The following is an 18,479-nucleotide window of genomic DNA, read 5'->3' on the forward strand; positions in this document are numbered from 1 at the left end:
GAGTTTTAGACTTCGAGGCAAAGGATGAATTGAACACATAAACGTGTTATTCATCAACCAATAGTCATAGGAGTATGACCAGTAAAGAGTTACTTGATGGTAGAACCTCTTAAGCATCTCAACATTTGTTTCTTGATTCAAATACTTATTCATGAACAAAAATACCAACACATATTTACAATCACATCACTCACACCAAAGAGCTAACACATGCTCAAACATACACAAAAATCACTTTTTTTTCACTTTTTTTTTCTTTTTTTTTTTTATATCACTTTTTTTTCATTTCTTCTTCTTTGTTTTTTTTTCTTTTCTTTTCATAACACAAATACAAATAACCAAAACAAAATACAACACACACAACTCTATTCTTGCAATCAACTTTTCATTTCATACTTGCTTTTGACATTCTTCATTCTTTTATCTCATGTCTTCATTCTCGGGATATAAGATGATGGATGGTGATAGAGTATCCGCTTTCCTCTAGTTGGCATTCTCATTGGGTTTCATGGACTACAAGGGCAAGGTTAATTCGCTATCCTAATGTCACTCTTAGTGGATAAGGAAATTGAGCACACGAGATCAAATGAGCTCTTTTATAAGTTATGAGGTTGAGTAGCTCTTCATTCTACTCGGAGCTAGCGCGGAAGAGTACACTCGAATGACAATTTAGGCTTTGAGCTCTCACATGGGTTAAGTCTCCACTAATGACTACTTTAGGTCTCTTAGAAATGTTTCTTTTTCACTAAGATGTCACTCACATGGCACAACACAAACACTAAAGGACTCGACTTTCATGGAAAGGCCATTAGCAATCACAAAACTCATCAACTCGACATATATGCATCAAAATTCTTAAAATTATCACTAGAATCACATGCAAATCAACTCAAAATGTTCAAAATTTTCAAATTTTGGCTATTTTGAACCCTTTTGTCTTTGAAACCCATGGTCATGCATTGGTTATGGTCATATCCCGCATCCCCAAACTTAAAACTAACATTGTCCTCAATATTATAAGCATACACTCACCAAAAGATAAAGAGACACATCAATCTAAAGAGAAGAGTGGAGAGATATTACCATAACCGAAGGAGATAAAAGATGATACTACCAAGGCTCATGTATAAAGAGGTTCCAAGTTGCTGCCAAGCTCGCGCCATCCCCAAACTTGGAACAAACCACGCCTTAGAAGTAAAACATATAAGAATTATTATATGTCCCATCTAATAAAACATATAAAACATATTGTAGTATTATATGAAACATATAATAAAATAGGAATTGGAACAAAATAAAACTTATAAAACATATAAGAATTATATGAAACTTAGAACTAACTTGTCGTTGTAGTATAGTGGTAAGTATTCCCGCCTGTCACGCGGGTGACCCGGGTTCGATCCCCGGCAGCGGCGCCAAAAACTTGATAGGCCTAAAATAGGTCTATTCCCGCAAGTATACGGGGTCAAGTTATAGTATGTTAGTAAATTCATGAATCGTCCCAAGGGATAGGTAGGCAATTTCGGTTATTGAAGGCGAGTTTAACCCAATAATCAAGATGTCAATACCTACTTAGACTAAAACACACACACCCCACTTCATAGAATTGATGATTGATTTGTAAGAAACAAGAAAACAAATAAAATTAAATAAACTATCTAAGAGAGAGGTGAGAGGATATCTAAGATTATAAAATCCACCGCACAATTTCACTTTATAAAACAAGCAATTAATTACTTAAATCTCTTTTGTATTTACTCGGGATCCAATATAATGAACTATTTGGATTCCGGATGATGTTCTAGATAAAACAATTTTGTAATTACTAATTCTAATTGTCTACCTTATAGAGATTCGGATTGCTTAACTATTATTCATCATCTAAAAAGCATACTCCATCTAACAACTTAACGAAAGTATTAAATATCTAATTATGAGGCATGAGTAATGGAAAGAAAATCTAATCCATATAGATAAACAATCAATAGACATTAAAGCACATCAAAGGATTTAATTAATCAAGACAAGTATTACAAAGATCCAAAATGGGTTTCATTTATAACCTTAGATTGCTAAGTTAACTATACATGGAATCTAGAGTAACATTCATTGACATTGCAAAATAAATGAAAATACTAAGAAATTAATGGAAAGAAATCACCAAGAATGTTCAAATTCCATATTCCCATGTATCTCCATTTTATCCAAGATTTGCTCCAATTGTGCTCAAGAATTTTACTCCAAGAAATCCAAGTACTAGCTATTTTATTGCACTCAAATAAGAAAAAAGAAAGAGAAGGAAGAAATTAGAAATTAGATGTAGAAAGAAGAGATGAAAGGGGATAAAGATGATAGAAGAATATGGAAGAAAGAAGGAGATGACTATTAATGGAAGAATAATAGTGTGGTAGAGAGGAAGTAGTAGTAGTAGAGAAAGATGAAAAAAGGATGGAAAAGATTGATTTGGTAGAGAAAATAGGTTGGAGAAAGAAATAGGTAAGAGGGGATAGGTAAGAGGAGGTTGAGAGGGCTTTCAAGTCTAAGTTTCAATGGAGGATCAAGAGTTATTATATAGGGTTAGGGTTTTTTGTTGGGTTAAATTGGTAAAAAGTGAAAAAGAGAGGGTTGCTTTTGGAATTTGGGAGGGTTTAAAGGATAAACCCAGGCGGCTAGGGTTTGAAATCCGGATTGAGAGGGACACTTGTCGGCTGGAGAAGGAGGTGGAGAATCTGGTCGTTAGGGTGTGAACGGACGTAGCATAACAAAGTGGGACGACTCAGAAACCGTCGGATCTTGAAGCGCGCGGATCTGGAGGGACGAGAGATGGACGCGCGTCTTGGACTATCCTAATACACAGCTTCGGGTAACATGTAAACAGCTTAATGACGGGACGGTCAGCAGCCGCACGATCTCGTAAGCGCGGAAGCAAACGGTCAAGATTAGAACGTGGGAGCGGGACTACGGAGGCAAGTTGCGACGCGCTACACTCTATCATGCGTATAGGATCCATTTCGCTGCACAGCGCAAACACGGGAATTGGATACACCAGCCTCCACAGCGCGCTCACGTGTCTTCCTGTATACCGCGCGCCAGAACCATGCCCGAAGGTGTCCCACCAGTCAACATTCTTTGACTCAACTTTGACCTTGATTTATTCCTTCGTCCGGACTCCGATTTGACTTCCGTTTTCTCCTACGGACTCGTCTCGACCTCTACTTTTCAACCACGCGCTGATCTTGGCCAAATTACCAGAATGTCCTTGACTTCAAATGACCAAAATACCCTTCATGCATCTTTTCCTCGTTTTTAACCGTTTTTCACACCTAACTCTGCAAAAGACACCTAATCAAGAAAATCAACCATTTTATTATAATAAAGACTCGAAACGAACTAACTCGACTAAATTAAACGACTCAGATGGGACATTTTCATGACCCATCATTACTCACCCAGGATATATGACTGCTAGAAAATAGTTTTCCTCGTTCATTCCATCAGAAGAAATAAAACGAAACTTATTTCCTTGATTGGATTAGAATCCGAGAAACGCTCTCGAATTCGAAACAAAGAAAAAGTCCGAGAATATCCCATTCCTAAAATTCGTTGCTACCTCAATTAGTAAGGACAACTGAAAAGAACATTGAGGAACGTTCAATCTAAGAAGCAAGTTCTTAAGATTCAGCAACCAAAAGAATATAAGAAGGCTTCTTATGATTCATAGGGACAAAGGGTTGGTATAAATGTTCCTAAAGCAATGACTAGGCCATTAAAGGAAACTACCCTAAGTACCTGGAAGACAAAATAAACGGAATTGCGAATTCTGGTTCATGCATCTCTGTTAACAAAGTTAATCTAGCAGGTTAGTAGACATCCTTCATCAGGTATTTAAGACCGGATGTGCGTCTCAGTGTGAGCCCAAGGAAATTACATACTTGACTAAAAGGAGAAAAAGATCCAAGAGGGACCAGAAGCAAGTGATTGCAAAGAATGCTGAATTGGATTAAAGTCTTCTTTTAGACACTGATCTAGCTTAGAACTTAATAAGTGTTACTATGTTCTTCTAGAAACATATAATGTTTTAAGTTAGTGCTAAATTAACAAAGTCGGTTCCAGGAGACCTAAAGCGTTAACAATGATACAATAGGCTATAATCAAAGGATTCAAGCCGGTCAACTCTAGCTATGTCATTACGTCAAATTGACATAAGACACATGATGACGATCCAGTGGTATGGACTTGTAGTCCAATGATTTAGAATCATATGACACATGTGAATTTTTGTTCAAAAGGACCATTTGACAAAGTCACCTTTTCGAAAGGAAGATATGACTAGTGAACTAATAATCTTCATACATACGGATGTATGTAAAACTATTAACACACTAACTAGAGTTAACCAGAATCCACTTGACAAAATATAAGTCATTCAATTAGATCGAGATGATGAATATTTGAGTCAAGAATTTGATAACCATCAAAGAAGTTGAGAAATAGTTTCTGACCTTTCTCCAGCAAACACATCGTATGGGTCATGAGTCAAATGGGAGTGATCAAACATGTTATACATGAGTCAATTAATGATGGGTATAGGCCAATCTTCCAAACACTTTCGGAGATATATTCTCAAACATCGTCGGTTATCCTACCTAACCACATTCTGTCGATAGACGAAAAGACACCATAAGAGTATGGGGTTGGAATGGTTCCAAAGAGGTATTTTCTCAAGGTCTAGAGATATGAAACTACCGTAAATGGTTACCGAGAACCAAGTTGTCATATCAGACAAAATATTTCTTTATGCGATAAAAAAATGTTGGGGATTCTTCCACAAACAATCAGAGAACAAGATAGTTGTTGCTCACGATGGTGTCTCACTTGAAATAAGAGTTATTCCAAGAAGACACGTGGGAGAAATTTAATATATCGAAGAAATTCGATCTGAGCAACAAACTGATAGTGTTGTACGAATCTCAATATTTGAATTAGATTCGTAGGAGAGCCCTCAAGAAGTTGAGAGCGTCTCAAAGTTGTTCAAACCCCTTATAGGCCTTGAAGACTCATAGACCTGTCTCAGAGGATTAAAAACCTGTTGAAGAAGAAAATGAACAATCTACACAAAAGCTATGACGGAATCACTCTAATATATGGCTTGGAGCCATAAGATCAGAACGAAATCCATGTCTCAAATCAAGTTTGGAACTTGGTCTATTTCCTTAAAGGAATAGTTCTTGTTAAGTAAAAATAGGTTTTTCAAAGTGCAAAATAGACAAGGATGGAAACGTTGGTGTTTCCCAGATCAAGACTAAGAAACAAGGTGACCAAATTCATGGTATAGACTATGAAAAGACCATCTCTCAAGTCGCGGCGTTTGAGACCATAATGATTAAACACTAGCAAATAGAATGCTTACGTGACACATCTTGGAGGAAGTTAACACTTCTAAATGCTGGTGATAATTGCAAGCTTTAAAAATCGATCGAAGGATGCAAGCGGGCGGATAGGAGTTGGAATCTTCGATTCTGCAAAGTAATCAAGAGTTGGTTTCTCTAAGAATGAAGATAAATCTTGAATTCAGAAAGTTCAAGAAGGTTAGTTGGAGTGACCAAGTTTTCTTTGGTCTAGTGTGTAGACGACATACTAGAGATTGAGAGCAACATTCTGATGTTGAAAACAGTTTAAAACTGACTGAATAAAAGGACCACACACAAAGGTGAAATGCTTTTGGGTATCAAAGATCTATGGAGATAGATCGAGAAGATGATATGACTCGTTCAAGAAAAGGTCTTGAAAAGTCTAACGTGAAAGATTCAGATAAAGTTTTTCTACCCAAGTCTCATGACAGACAATTTAGCTTCAACATCCAAAGGATTCTGATGAGCAAACACGCATGAGAAACATGGTTATGCTTAAGGCACAAAATTTGTCACGTTGGACATGATTAGCATTCGCCTCGACGTCCCAAAATACTAGGAGTATCTATGGTCGTCACCAATCAAATCCAGATAAGCTGATCTGGATCGCACAAAGTTCTTGAGAAGAACTTATGCTAAATTCTCAATAGGAAATAAAAGGTTGAAAAGTTATATCTTGCAAACTTCCAGAATAAGATGACAATCTTGACTTGGAAGAGCAGTAAGCTGGAAAGTTTCTAGGCAAAGACTGTTGCAAACATTGGAACAATGGCACGTTACATTTCTTCCTTAATGATTTCTAAAAACAATTCAAGGAAAAACTCCATTTGGGCCCTCGGATAGACCAGGTTAATGTCGGAAAAATTTAGTTGGGTTTCTCTTAGAGTCCAACTCGGATCTTGGTAAGTGGAAGTTCTAAGTTTAAGGATTCTTCGTAGATATCTTGCCGAAGTGATAAACTATAAAGGAGAAATTTCCTCCTTTAGATACGTGGAGTCCAAACTGGCTTAATCACTTCTAAATATTTAGCCGACTGAGATCTCTTTGGAAGTTTCGGGATTAAGTCGGTAGGTTGCTTGGCGCTCCAGCCTCCCTAGTTCTGGGCGTAAGACACTGGTCGAACCTGTGTAAGCCCCCCTTACTCCTTTGAGGACCCCAGGGCTGATCTGTTCATGCCAAGGGCGTTTTGCAGGGCTGGTTTCCTCTGGCCGACCTCCTAGTTAGGGAATATGGGGTGGGCCATCAACGACTCAACTGTCCTGCTACCTTAAGCCAGGTTGATCCAATGGACTTCAGGTCCGATCTTGACTCATCAGACGTTAGTCAACGTCTGCACATTTTGTACATCATCAAGTACCTTCTCGAAACTAATTATTTTTTTAAGCTCTTCAGGCAGACATGTCTTCAGAGGAATACACCCCCCTCCCGGGGATCCCAAAACCTGATTCCCAATGTGGCCGAACTCATGGCTGAAATAGAACAACTCAAGGTTGACCGCGTACAAGGAAAAGAGGAGATGAAACAACTACAAGAAAGCGTCCGCAAAACTGAAATAGTTAGAAAGAATGCAGCGTTGAAGGATAGAAAAGAAGTAATCAGGATGCACGCCAGGAGACTCTTCTCACCAGGCAACATGTTCACATCTGGAACTCTTGAAGTACAACCGGGTGTAGGGGGGTTAGTCGTTTTGTTTACCTTAAGCCGGGTTGGCCCGTTGGACTTCAGGTTCGTTGTTGACTCTCTGACGTTAGTCAACGTCTGGACAATTTGTGCATCATCACACATAAATACGCTAACACTAATAACCGACATAAGCATAGCTCCGCATTTCAGCTCTGTCTCGGAGATCAACTCTGCCTCAGAGCCTTGCTTCACATACCAGCCTTCTCTCAGTAATCAGCTCAGCTAACGGGTCCAAAATTCCGCAGGTAATTACCTTTGCCTTGTAAGCGGGTTGGCGGGTCGTAAACCAGGTTCGATATTAACCCATATTAAAGACACTTTCAACAAATCTCCACTTTGACTTGAATATGCTCCTCTTGACTTAAATCCGCCACCATCACAACTCAACACCTCTGTGTCATTGTCGCTCCAACCCTCCAAAGGGCTCAACATCTAGAAATCCCAATCAAGTCTAAGCAACGCTTAAACTTGAAAGTTGTAACTGCCTTAATCAACATATCCGCTGGATTATCTGCCTTAGACACCTTCTTTATCATGATCTTCCCTTCTTCAATCACGTGAAGGGTTCTAGGGGTATCTCATACACCTAATTGTCTAGTGTTGTTAGCGGAATCTAAAACATCTCTATGTTTAACACTAGTTTCCAGGATCTATACATGAACATATCAATGAACTAGAATGGAAAGAAGATTACCTCTTAATCGCTTTCCCACGAACTAAATCCCGACCAGTATTCGGAAGATAAGAGCTCCAAGAGTAGCTCCTCTACTTGAGACATCGAGTATATAACTTGAACTCCCTCCTTTCAGTCAGCTAGGACCTTCTTGAAGGTTGAGATGAAGAACTCCTTCTTCTTGACTAGATACTTGAGAAAACTCCTTTTTTCTCTCTCTCTCTCTCTGAAATGTATATTCTGAAACTCTTTCAGTTGACAGTTTCTCCTTTTGAGAATTGTCTAACACTCGAGACCTCCTCTTTAGGTTGTCTAATTAGGTATATATAGAAATCCCTAGAAAAGGTATTAGACCCAAACTAGGATTCCTAAAACCTAATTATAAGGTAACTTCCAAAATTACCCTCTTTTAGGGTTCCTTTGAGTGGTCGGCCAACATAGCCCAGTATGGGCTTCCTTGGCCGGCCCACTATGGGCCTAACCGTCCATGTAATGGTCGGCCCCTTGCCTTGGTCGGCCATCACATGGCTGGCCCACCTAAAGCCGCTTCGGGCCTCCCTTTCGGGCCCGGACATGTTTATATCTCTTTTCTCCGAACTAATATGGACTTACCAATAATGGATTCAATCCACTTATTTGCCATTCTCTTTCTAGTCAATTCTCTCTGTTCAAATCATTACTCTTATGTGCAACCCTTGTAGGATCCGGTCTATGTTAGCCGCGGATTACCGAAGTTACCCGACGATCGTAGTTGGCTTCTAACTAAGCATTACGACCCCTAATTGGACCGGACTAATGATCTTGCAAGTAAGGTCATTAAGATCCTATTCGCCAAATTGTATGCATTGCAACCTTGGTCGACGGACACTCCTTCGGAAGGATACCATTCCTTTTGACTGAGGCAATATATCCTTCAGTCTCCCACTTGTACTTAGAACAAGTGCAATGCTCGATTCCCATGTTTTTTCGTATCTCATCTGATATGTCATATTCATCAGACTCTCTTGATCCCGAGAACAACTTCCAATCCAAATGATTAACTCTTAATCCATTTGAGCACGGCGATGCATTTTTCAGTTATTTCTCATCAAGTGGCCCGGAGATACTTTGTCCTGATTTTACTCAGGAAAATATATTCCGTTCTTGTACTCCCACTCAATTTCATGTCTATCCTGTCTCCCCCAATAATCCGCCTTTATAACCACTTTTTACGGTTGGCGTTTAACGGTACTAAAGTTCGACATTCCTTCCATAAACTGAGTGAGTACTCGTGTTTTGAGGAATCTCTCCAATTTGCTTAAATGAGAGTTATGACAACTCACAACTTCAACTCTTGAAGTACTCTCATTTGGCGGGTTTCCAGTGTATCAACAATACACCAATGAAGTTGACCTTGAATACTCCTATTCCCATAGCCCAAGAAACAACGTTATCTTGTCAATCACTCATGCTAGTCTTCTTAAGTCATTATTCTCCAATCAATGACCAGGACCAGGGATCGTATGATGGTGTGCTTCCATGTTCACTTAGTAGGGTTTCCTTCATTAAACTCCTTTAAATGATGGACTGTCGTCTAAATTCTAAACCATAATTTAAATGATGAAGTAAACCAAGTTTATTTCGGATAACAAGAGTCTGTAAAATTTGAGCACCCACGTAAACTCCTTTACGTTCTCAATATTATAAGTCTTCTTAGGATACTTATACCTTGATCCTAATCCCTTAGATTCGTGCATCTCCATGATCGATCTAAGGTGACAGTTTAGTTTCATTTTCACTTCGCTTTGTTATTATCTTGCTTTCGTACCCTTTCGTAAGCTTTTATGATAATATCAGTTTCTCCCACTGAAATCAGTACTTCCCAAGTTCTAATTTTATTTTCTTATCTAGTAGATTTAGTAACGACTCCCAGCATGAAAAACTCTTTTCCATCTGTTTGTCCTTCCTAAAAGAGTAAAAAATAATTCAATGAGTCCTTTATTTACCAAAAGCCATTTCTTTGAAGTTTTGACTAAATTTTCTAAAGAAAAAAAGGGTTGGGGGAGTAAGATCATGTTGTTGTTAGGTGGAATCTTACCCTCCTTTTATTTGCTTTCACTAAGTTGTTTAAGAACACAAAAATATTTTTAGTGGTACAAAATTTTCCAAGCAAAATTGTGGATTTTGTCAAATTTTATACAACACAAAACTTTATATGAAAAATTGTAGAATTTGTCAGATCCGAGCAACAACTACTTTTTTCTTTCTCATCTCCGCCCACGAACTGCGGTCACCACCTCCCACCACCACCTCTCACAACCTCTCACCACCACCACCACCACTATTATTTCTCTCTTCTCTATCTCTTTCTCTCTCACACTCTATCTCTTTCTCTCTCACACTCTCTCATTGATCAAGGAAAACAATTCATAGATAATTCGGTTATATTGAAAAGTATCTTCAGGTATATTTTTCTTCCTTTCTATGAATATTTGTCATGAATAGAAAAAACAGTTGAATCGAGAAGACAGTTCTCCGAAGTTACTTCAATCACTAAGATCGATGATATTGAAGGAGAAGGTCTAGTAAAAAGGAACAAAATTCAGTCAATGGCGGAGGAGGAAGAAAGAAGTAGTTTTTCTTCATCAGACCTAAATCCTAGCCGTGATATGAAACATCCATGTCTGACCAAATTTTATGATTCATATGAAATTCCGGGAGACAACATCCTAGTTTAGAATCATAAAATTTTTCCTCATCAATCATTTTCCACATCATCTCTTTCTCTATCAACTCTCCATCCGCAAAATTCTCTTCCAAAAATCACCAAAGAGAATATTAATTCCTCTATTTACACACTCACGAATGAGAAAGAAAGGTTGTCAAAGAATCATATAGAGAAGATGGTGCAAGATGCAGAGAAATTCAAGTCCGAGGATGAAAAACACATAAAGAAGGTCGAGCCCAAGATTGACTTGGAGAATTACTTATACTACATGAGAAACACAATCAAGGACTAGAAGATAAGAGGCAAGCTAGTTGTTGCGGATAAGAAGAAGATTGATGATGCTCCACCCGTCGGTGGTACTTTTGATATCTCTTTGTTCACCATTGAAAAGGGTGTTTCTGAAGTTCAGGCAACTGCTGGAGATACCCACCTTGGATGGGAAGATTTTGAAAACACAATGGTGAATCACTTTGTGCAGGAGTTCAAGAAGAAACAAAAGGACATTCCTAACAACCCTAGGGATTTCAGGAGGTTGAAGACTTCTTGTGAGAGGGCATAAGGGACACTTTCATCCACTTTCCATACCAAAATTGAGATTGTTACAGAGGAAGCAAGAACTCTAAAAAAAGATATCACGAATTCAAAAGCACAGAAAGCAAGAGATTGATATTGGAATGATCCGTATCCCGGGTATTTACAAGATCAAATCTCTGAACTATTTGCTGCGTTCTTGATTCATGATATAAATTCTAGTAAACTGAGTAAAATTTATTCCGCTTCGAAATGGTGTTCATCGTTGGATTATTCATCCGATGGATCTACTTTGCTTAGTGAGACATGGGCAAGAAGAATTTCCCCTCGAATTTATGATGCCGAGTATGAAGAAGCTCATCCATTCACTATATGGTTTAGAACCAGTATGCTTGTGATAACACTTTATGCTCTATATCTTATAAAATATAATTTATGATAATTTATTAATAAATATACTTTCATAAACCATCCACCTCCATAAACAAATAAAATACGTTGAAACATTGTAGCTGTTAAAGTGGTTTGAATATATAATTAGTAAGTATAAATTTATAACAAAATTTACAAGTGGTAAACTACTAGCCAAAAACATTTTTTAAACAAATATAGTAGGTAAGCAAATAGTTATTAGATTAAGGTTAAAGATCTTGATATTGCGACTTCCGAGGTACACACGGCAATCGAAATACAGTATGCAGTAGGGAAAAGGTAGAGTTCACTGTAACATTAATTTCTCTTGTGCGACAAATTTCATCCAATACAAATAATAGGGACATGGTGCCCATTAATTAGATCAATTACTCGTCATTTCTGTACTAATTAGTATGTTAGATTAAAATTAGTTGTCCAGTGATGTGCATTTATTTTAGTTACTGACTTAGTTGCGTCTAATAATTTTTCTTTTTCAAAAAGATAATTGAGCACATTAAATTAGTAATTAAATGCACAATCATTCAACAAATAATATTCACCTAACACATCAATCTTACCTTAAATATCAAATATAACACAAATGGTTTAAGCAAAACAAAACATTTGTAAAGGACTATGAGCATTTAATTTTAATTCTTACTAATTAAACAACTTCGACAAACAAATAAAATAGGCTAAAAAGTGACAACTCTATAGTTTTTCACTTATCTCTCTATTTATTAGTTTTTGTGCGTTGGTGTTCTCACTTTTTGACCCTGCAACTACTATCGCATTCGTCATTGCATCCCAACACACGTTTGAGGATCTCAAACTATTTTATTTTATGAAACGGGTTATGTTCATTATGTTAGTAATCAACATATGTAGAGATCTAAAAGAAAGCATAAAAGTTATAACCTTTTGGTTATGGAGGAGCTTGGATTCCCAAACAGTCTTAAAGTTGCAACTCACGTGGTCTATTGAAATTGTCGTTTCTCTTCCAGATGAAGCATCTATCGGTCTCCGGTGTCTCTTCTCCTAAATATAACCTCCTATTGAAATTTCATTGGCCAAAAGCTACTTTGCAATAACAAATGACTCCCAATCAATTTTGAATTAGTCCAGCAAAAGAAGTTTTATGTTGTCCCCGTGATTACCAAAACCACAGAGGAATTCATTAGGGCTTTTGAAGACCTCTTACAACTAGTATTTGTGGCACGTACGAGGAACATAGCGTCGTATGGACCTAGACATGTAAATGGCCAACCATCTTCCTCGTACCAACATCCAAACGATGGTGGCAGAACTCAAACTAGTTAATCGTCTTAAAGGACAACCAATGCTCGAATTGTTCCATCTGACAAAAGAACATTCTTTTTAACATTCAAAGGTACCTCGTATTTGAGGCAGAAGTCCACTACTTACTTTATAGATAATCAAATTCTTTTTGAATTACTAATTCATTCGTATCATGTGCATTAGGTAATTGTTACATGTATTTTCAAATGTGGGTTTAAGTGTTTCAGTCTAAACATGACTCGACTCGTTACTATTAAATTTTCATTTTGTTTATGTCAAAAGCATTTGAACAACAACCCACTTGTATCGCCTTAAGGACTTCGTCTAATCAATGTTTTCTTGATTTTTACAAGAATAATAGGATCTCATTCACTACATTAATAGTCTGTTATTCCTTTTTTAGATGTCCCAAATTAAGGGTCTCATTCTTCATATATCATTAAAAAAATCTTATTTTTCTATAAATACCATTTCCTTCATATTTCTAATATATGGTGTATTATTACGCTAATGAAAGCATTTGTATATGGTGGAGTAGGAGATTGATATCGGTGGAGCTGACGTGGTCCAAAGAGCCTTACCCATATATCTTTTCCGCTAACTACGAACTTCACTCTATTTCCCACTAAGTACTCACTCCTTCATATTTCCAATGGTTGTATATTCGGGGAAATTACTTCTTCGATATATACAGTCTCGACACAATCCCCATGACTTGTAAAAACCATTATTAGTTTAACAGATATTATTAGTAATCTTATCATTTTTCAGAAAAACATTGACTAGGTAAAGTCCTTGAGGTGATACCAGTTGGTTGTTGTTGAAATATTATTGGCATTAAAGGGAAATTACATTGTAGCAAGTTGGGTCTCGTTCATACCCACTTAAACACTTAAACCATATTTGATAATACATATAACTAATAGCTAATGCGCATGATATAACTTAATTAGTAAATAACAAAGAATTTGATTACCTACAAAATAAATATTAAACTTCTGCCTCAAATATAGGGTATCGTCGAGATAACGTTAAAAACAAAGTTATTTCATCGTACAGAACTTTGTCTATTATTTTTCCTTTAAGATGATTGACTAGTTTGAGTTTTGCCGCCATTGTATAGATATTAATGAAGAAGATGGTTGATTATTAACATGTCTAGGTCTAAACAAGACTATGTTCCTCATATGTGCCTCATATCCTCGTTGTAAGAGGTATCCAAAATTGATTTGGGGTCGTTTATTATTTTAAAGTAGTTTTTGGATCAATTGAATTTCAATTGGAGGTTCTATTTGGGAGAAGAGACACCTGAGGCAAGTAGATGCTTCATCTGCAATCGAAGCGACAATTTAAATACATTGTGTGAGCCACAATTTTGAGATGATGTTTTTGAATCAAAACTTATACGTTTATAACCAAAAGGTTATAACTTTCATGCTTTCATTTGGATCTCTAAGTAGGTTGATAGCCAACACAATGAACAAATCTCATTCCATGAAATAGAATAATTTGAGATCTCTAAACATGTGTTGAGAAGCCATGAAGGATGCAATAGTAGTTGCATGATCAAAAAGTAAGAGCAGCAACGCATAAAAAGTGATAGATAGAGAGAAGCATGGGTGAAAAACTGATGTGTTATCTCACCTTCTTAACCTCTTTTATTTGTTTGTCAAAATTGTTTGATTGATAATAAGAATTGAATGCCAAAAGTCATTCACAAATGTTAGGTTTTGTTTAAGTCATTTTTGATATATTTGTCATTTAAGGTAAAAGGATTGATGTGTTACGTGCACATTATTTGTTGAATGATATACATTTATTTTATTGTTAATTTGATGTGCCTAATCATCTTTTCAGCTAAATTAGAAACTAAAATAAATGCAAATCATTTGAAAATCAATTTTCACCTAAAATATCAATTTGTACGAAAAGGACGACTAATTGGTCACATCAATTCTAATGGACACATTTGACTATTATCTATGTAAGATGAAATTTTCGATATGAGAAATCAATGTTGGGTACCGTATTCCCCCCGCGTTGTGTACTTTGGAGATCTTAATACCAAAATCTTTAATTTAATGTATCCAATATTTGTAAAGTTGGAATTTTAAGTAAATTTTTTAACTGGGTAAAATTTTGCTTCTGATTTTTATGGAGGTGGAGCGGTTCAGGAAAGTGTATTTTGGAGACCTAATATTCTAAGTTTTTATATTGAAATACTTAGCCTGAATGTACCAACTTTTTTTCTTAAAATCAAAACTTTTAGGTAACTGGTTCAATTGAGTAAAATTTTACTTTTAGGTAACTGGTACAGGAAATTCAACCTTGCATTTGGTCAGATGGTGGAGATTGATTTGGAAGGTATGATTTTATCGGATTGAAAAATAGCATTTTTATTTAGAATAGTATTGAAAAGATAATATTTACCTCAGCAGCTACTTCCATGTTTTCAGAGGCACCTAGAAACTAATTCATAGACCCAATATCCTTGTTTGAAGAGGCACCAAGGAAGGTGCGGTTCAGTGGTTAAATTGCATCTAGGGCCCATAGGTCTCCAATCTCGCCACACAAGTAGATGAAGCCTTTTGTCTCGTGTTTTTCAAGGCTTACAGTGTGGCTCAACCGTGCAGATAAACTAGAGGTTTAGGTGAATTCGGAAGGATTTCGTGCTTCAACTTATTTTTGTTTGAAAGCTATTGTGCTTCGACTAGTTGAATCGATATAATATCACATAATATATCCATGACCAATGCAGAAAAACATTCTACTAAACTAGAAGTTGGGAAAATTTCACCTCATATCTACGTTACAAATATTAATTGTCCGAATCTCATGACCCTCATTAGAAACAGTGTGATAAACTTGTATGAGGAGTGTGTCAATATTACATCATATATCATGATATGTACATAATGTACCCTAACAATGTACTCGTACGAAATTTATGTTTTATCTTTTCATTTTAAGTTAATTGTCAATATTGATAAGGTTATCAGACATAACCGAAAGAGTAAGTCATAATTGTCAGATCTTAGTTAACATTTGGTACCCCAAGGGGTCAATAATGTTGTTATAAACTCCAAAATTCCGCAGGTCTCAAGTTCAATTTCAGAGGAGGTGCATTCTATAGTTTATTGAACTTGAATTATTAAGGTATAAATAATGTAGTTGGGCTTTAAGCCATAGTTTAATTGGACTTTAGGCCCGTTCTTATATAAATTTAAATTAGGCGGTTATCGTGCTTATCCCATACTTGAACATCTTTGGTGTATCAATGTCATTGTAATGACTATCACAGGGGTAGTCAATTTCCGAAAAATTCTCAAGTTTATAATACAAGGTATGTTTGAAAATTTTATTCATAGGTTAATTCTATTTTGACTCCCTAAAGAAGACCGACTCACTAAAATAATCCCTGAAGATGACCAGGTTCCAAATGAAGTCTTTTTGTATTACTTCAACAGAAAATTTTGATAGTTGCCTTTTTTTTTACCCTTCTTTTGGAAATTCCCTATCTTTCTCTTTCATCTTGCGAAAAAGAGTAGGTGGGAGAAGGCCGACCATCGGACGGGAGTTTAAAAAGAGGTACAACGGCTGCAATAGACATACCCACCATGAGAAGCGCATATTAGGGGCCCTTCAACGGGCCTCATCTGATACCTTTCCACTTCAAACAGGGACGTATCTACATATGGGCCAGGAGGGGCCATGGCCCCCCTGACCCTTAATATTTATACCACCATCTATTATCTATTATATAAAATATTATATAAATGATGACTGGGACAAACAAAAAGATAAACAATGAGATAATTCTAGCCGTCTGTTTTGGATCAGATTAGTTATATTAAATCGTGGCCAGTAAACCATATTTATTATATAAAATCAACATTAGTACATCCTTTAGATCATTTTCTATTATTTTGCACGTTAAAAAAATCATTAATTTGGATGTTACAAAATAAATATCTTCTTATTTAATCAACCCCTCACATTTTCCATTTAATCTGGTTAATGAGTTCAGTTACAAACTAAATGGAGGGAGTTTTAGTTAAAAATCTATAATAATATTTTTGCATGATTTCATCTTCACCTCCATCTTCACGGGTAATTTACATAGTTTCTCTTTCTAAATGTTTAGCATCTTTATCTTTATTTTAATTTGCTTTGGAATAACACTAATCTGAAGTTGCTTTGAAAACGAACATAAAATATTTTTCTGCAAGTCTTCTTTTTGAGTTGTTATTTCTTGATTATTTTATGTTGGTTCAGCCTGGAGAGTTGAATTCAAGGTGCATGTATTAATTTCATTTATAGTCGTCAACAGTTGGTAGCCCAAGTGGTTCCACGGTGTTGACATAAACTCCAGAAATCTGGAGGACCCAGGTTCGAATCTTAGAGAAGGTGGAATCTTTGGTTATTTGAATTGGGGTTATTAGGGTCTAAATAATGTTGTTGGGCTTTAGGCCATGTCTTGTTGGGCTATAGGCCCGGTTCTGTTAGTGTTTGAGTGGGCGGTTATCGTGCTTATCACATCTATGATGTATCAAGTGCCAAATGTAACGACATACGTAGATCGTAGTCGACTTCCAAAAAAAAAAAAAAATTATTTATAGTCCAATTTTGTGTTTCTTTCTTAATGAAAGTTGTTTCAAGGTTCGTGGATCTGATAGTACAATTTCTTGACCGATTTGATAATGGTTCACCCTAGCAGAATTCATGTCATGGTGCACATACTAATTTTATGTTTATGTTTACTTTGTCTTCAATGTTTGTGTTTTTCATCTTCAATATTTGTTTATAAATTAATAACTATATGGCACAACGATGTGAAACAGGCAAATCCGTTGATTTTTGTCCTGCGTTCTTACTGAATCATGCTAACTAAAATTTCATAATTTTATACCTATTTATTGGTCTTCCTGTTAGCTATTATTACTGGTTTTCATATAGTTTTTATTTGAACTTTCTTCACTTTAGTTGTGCCAAAAAATGTTGAGTTCTTTTAATCTTATTTGCAAAAACATAAAACAAGGAATGCAAAGCAACAAACCAAAAACAACATCAGCAGTGAACCCATAATGTGGAACCGAGAAAAGGGAGCACAAATCTGCATCCTGATAAGTTTGGCGTCATGTGTAGGAGCTTTCAGAAAATATATTGGGAATAATTGTTTGTGTTATGGGATTTTGGATTGTGGTCCATTTCTGTTTTTTATGTGATTTTCATGGTTGTTGGAAGATCAACAAACTAACTACAGTTTTTTCTAGATCAAGTTTGCAGACAAACAAACAACCTTGAAAAAGTTACCGTAGAAAGCGTTGACATCTGATTGAAAAGCTAAATAGCTAAAGTAAAAAAAACATAAGGGAGAAAGAGCTTTCTACGTTTATGGTATTACTGGAAGTCTTATTAAAGAATAATTCTCCAATGTGTTAGACTAATGTAATTAAAACTTGAACCCAAATTCGCTCTGTTTTTGTACTTTAGGTTGACAAGTTGCTTTACTATTGGTTTGAGGTTATATTGTTCATGTTCAAAATTTTGAACTTTGTTGTTTGATTATACGATCAATTTTTTAAATTCTCTTTGATGTTGGTATGAAACCTTAAACTTTGCTTTAAAATTTTGCAAATCACAAATTGTTTTGAGACAAATGCTAGACCATCGTCGTTCGTTTCATTCAGCTCTGACGTTAGCCTTTAAATTTTATCTCCCCTCATTAAATTTGTTAATTACCAAATTGATTTAAATTTCT

At 36.1% G+C, this 18,479-nt stretch overlaps 1 non-coding gene across 1 annotated transcript; it reads left to right on the plus strand.

The window, feature by feature from the left end:
- The first annotated feature begins 1,343 nt into the window (after window positions 1-1,343).
- TRNAD-GUC (transfer RNA aspartic acid (anticodon GUC)) lies at window positions 1,344-1,415 on the plus strand. Its single transcript has one exon. It is a non-coding gene; the product is annotated as a tRNA-Asp (tRNA).
- The last annotated feature ends 17,064 nt before the right edge of the window (window positions 1,416-18,479 follow it).

Source organism: Eschscholzia californica, unplaced genomic scaffold (genome assembly GCF_041429995.1).
Source record: "Eschscholzia californica isolate CP2 unplaced genomic scaffold, dmEscCali1.0.p SCAF_1, whole genome shotgun sequence".
NCBI classification, from domain to species: Eukaryota; Viridiplantae; Streptophyta; class Magnoliopsida; order Ranunculales; family Papaveraceae; genus Eschscholzia; species Eschscholzia californica.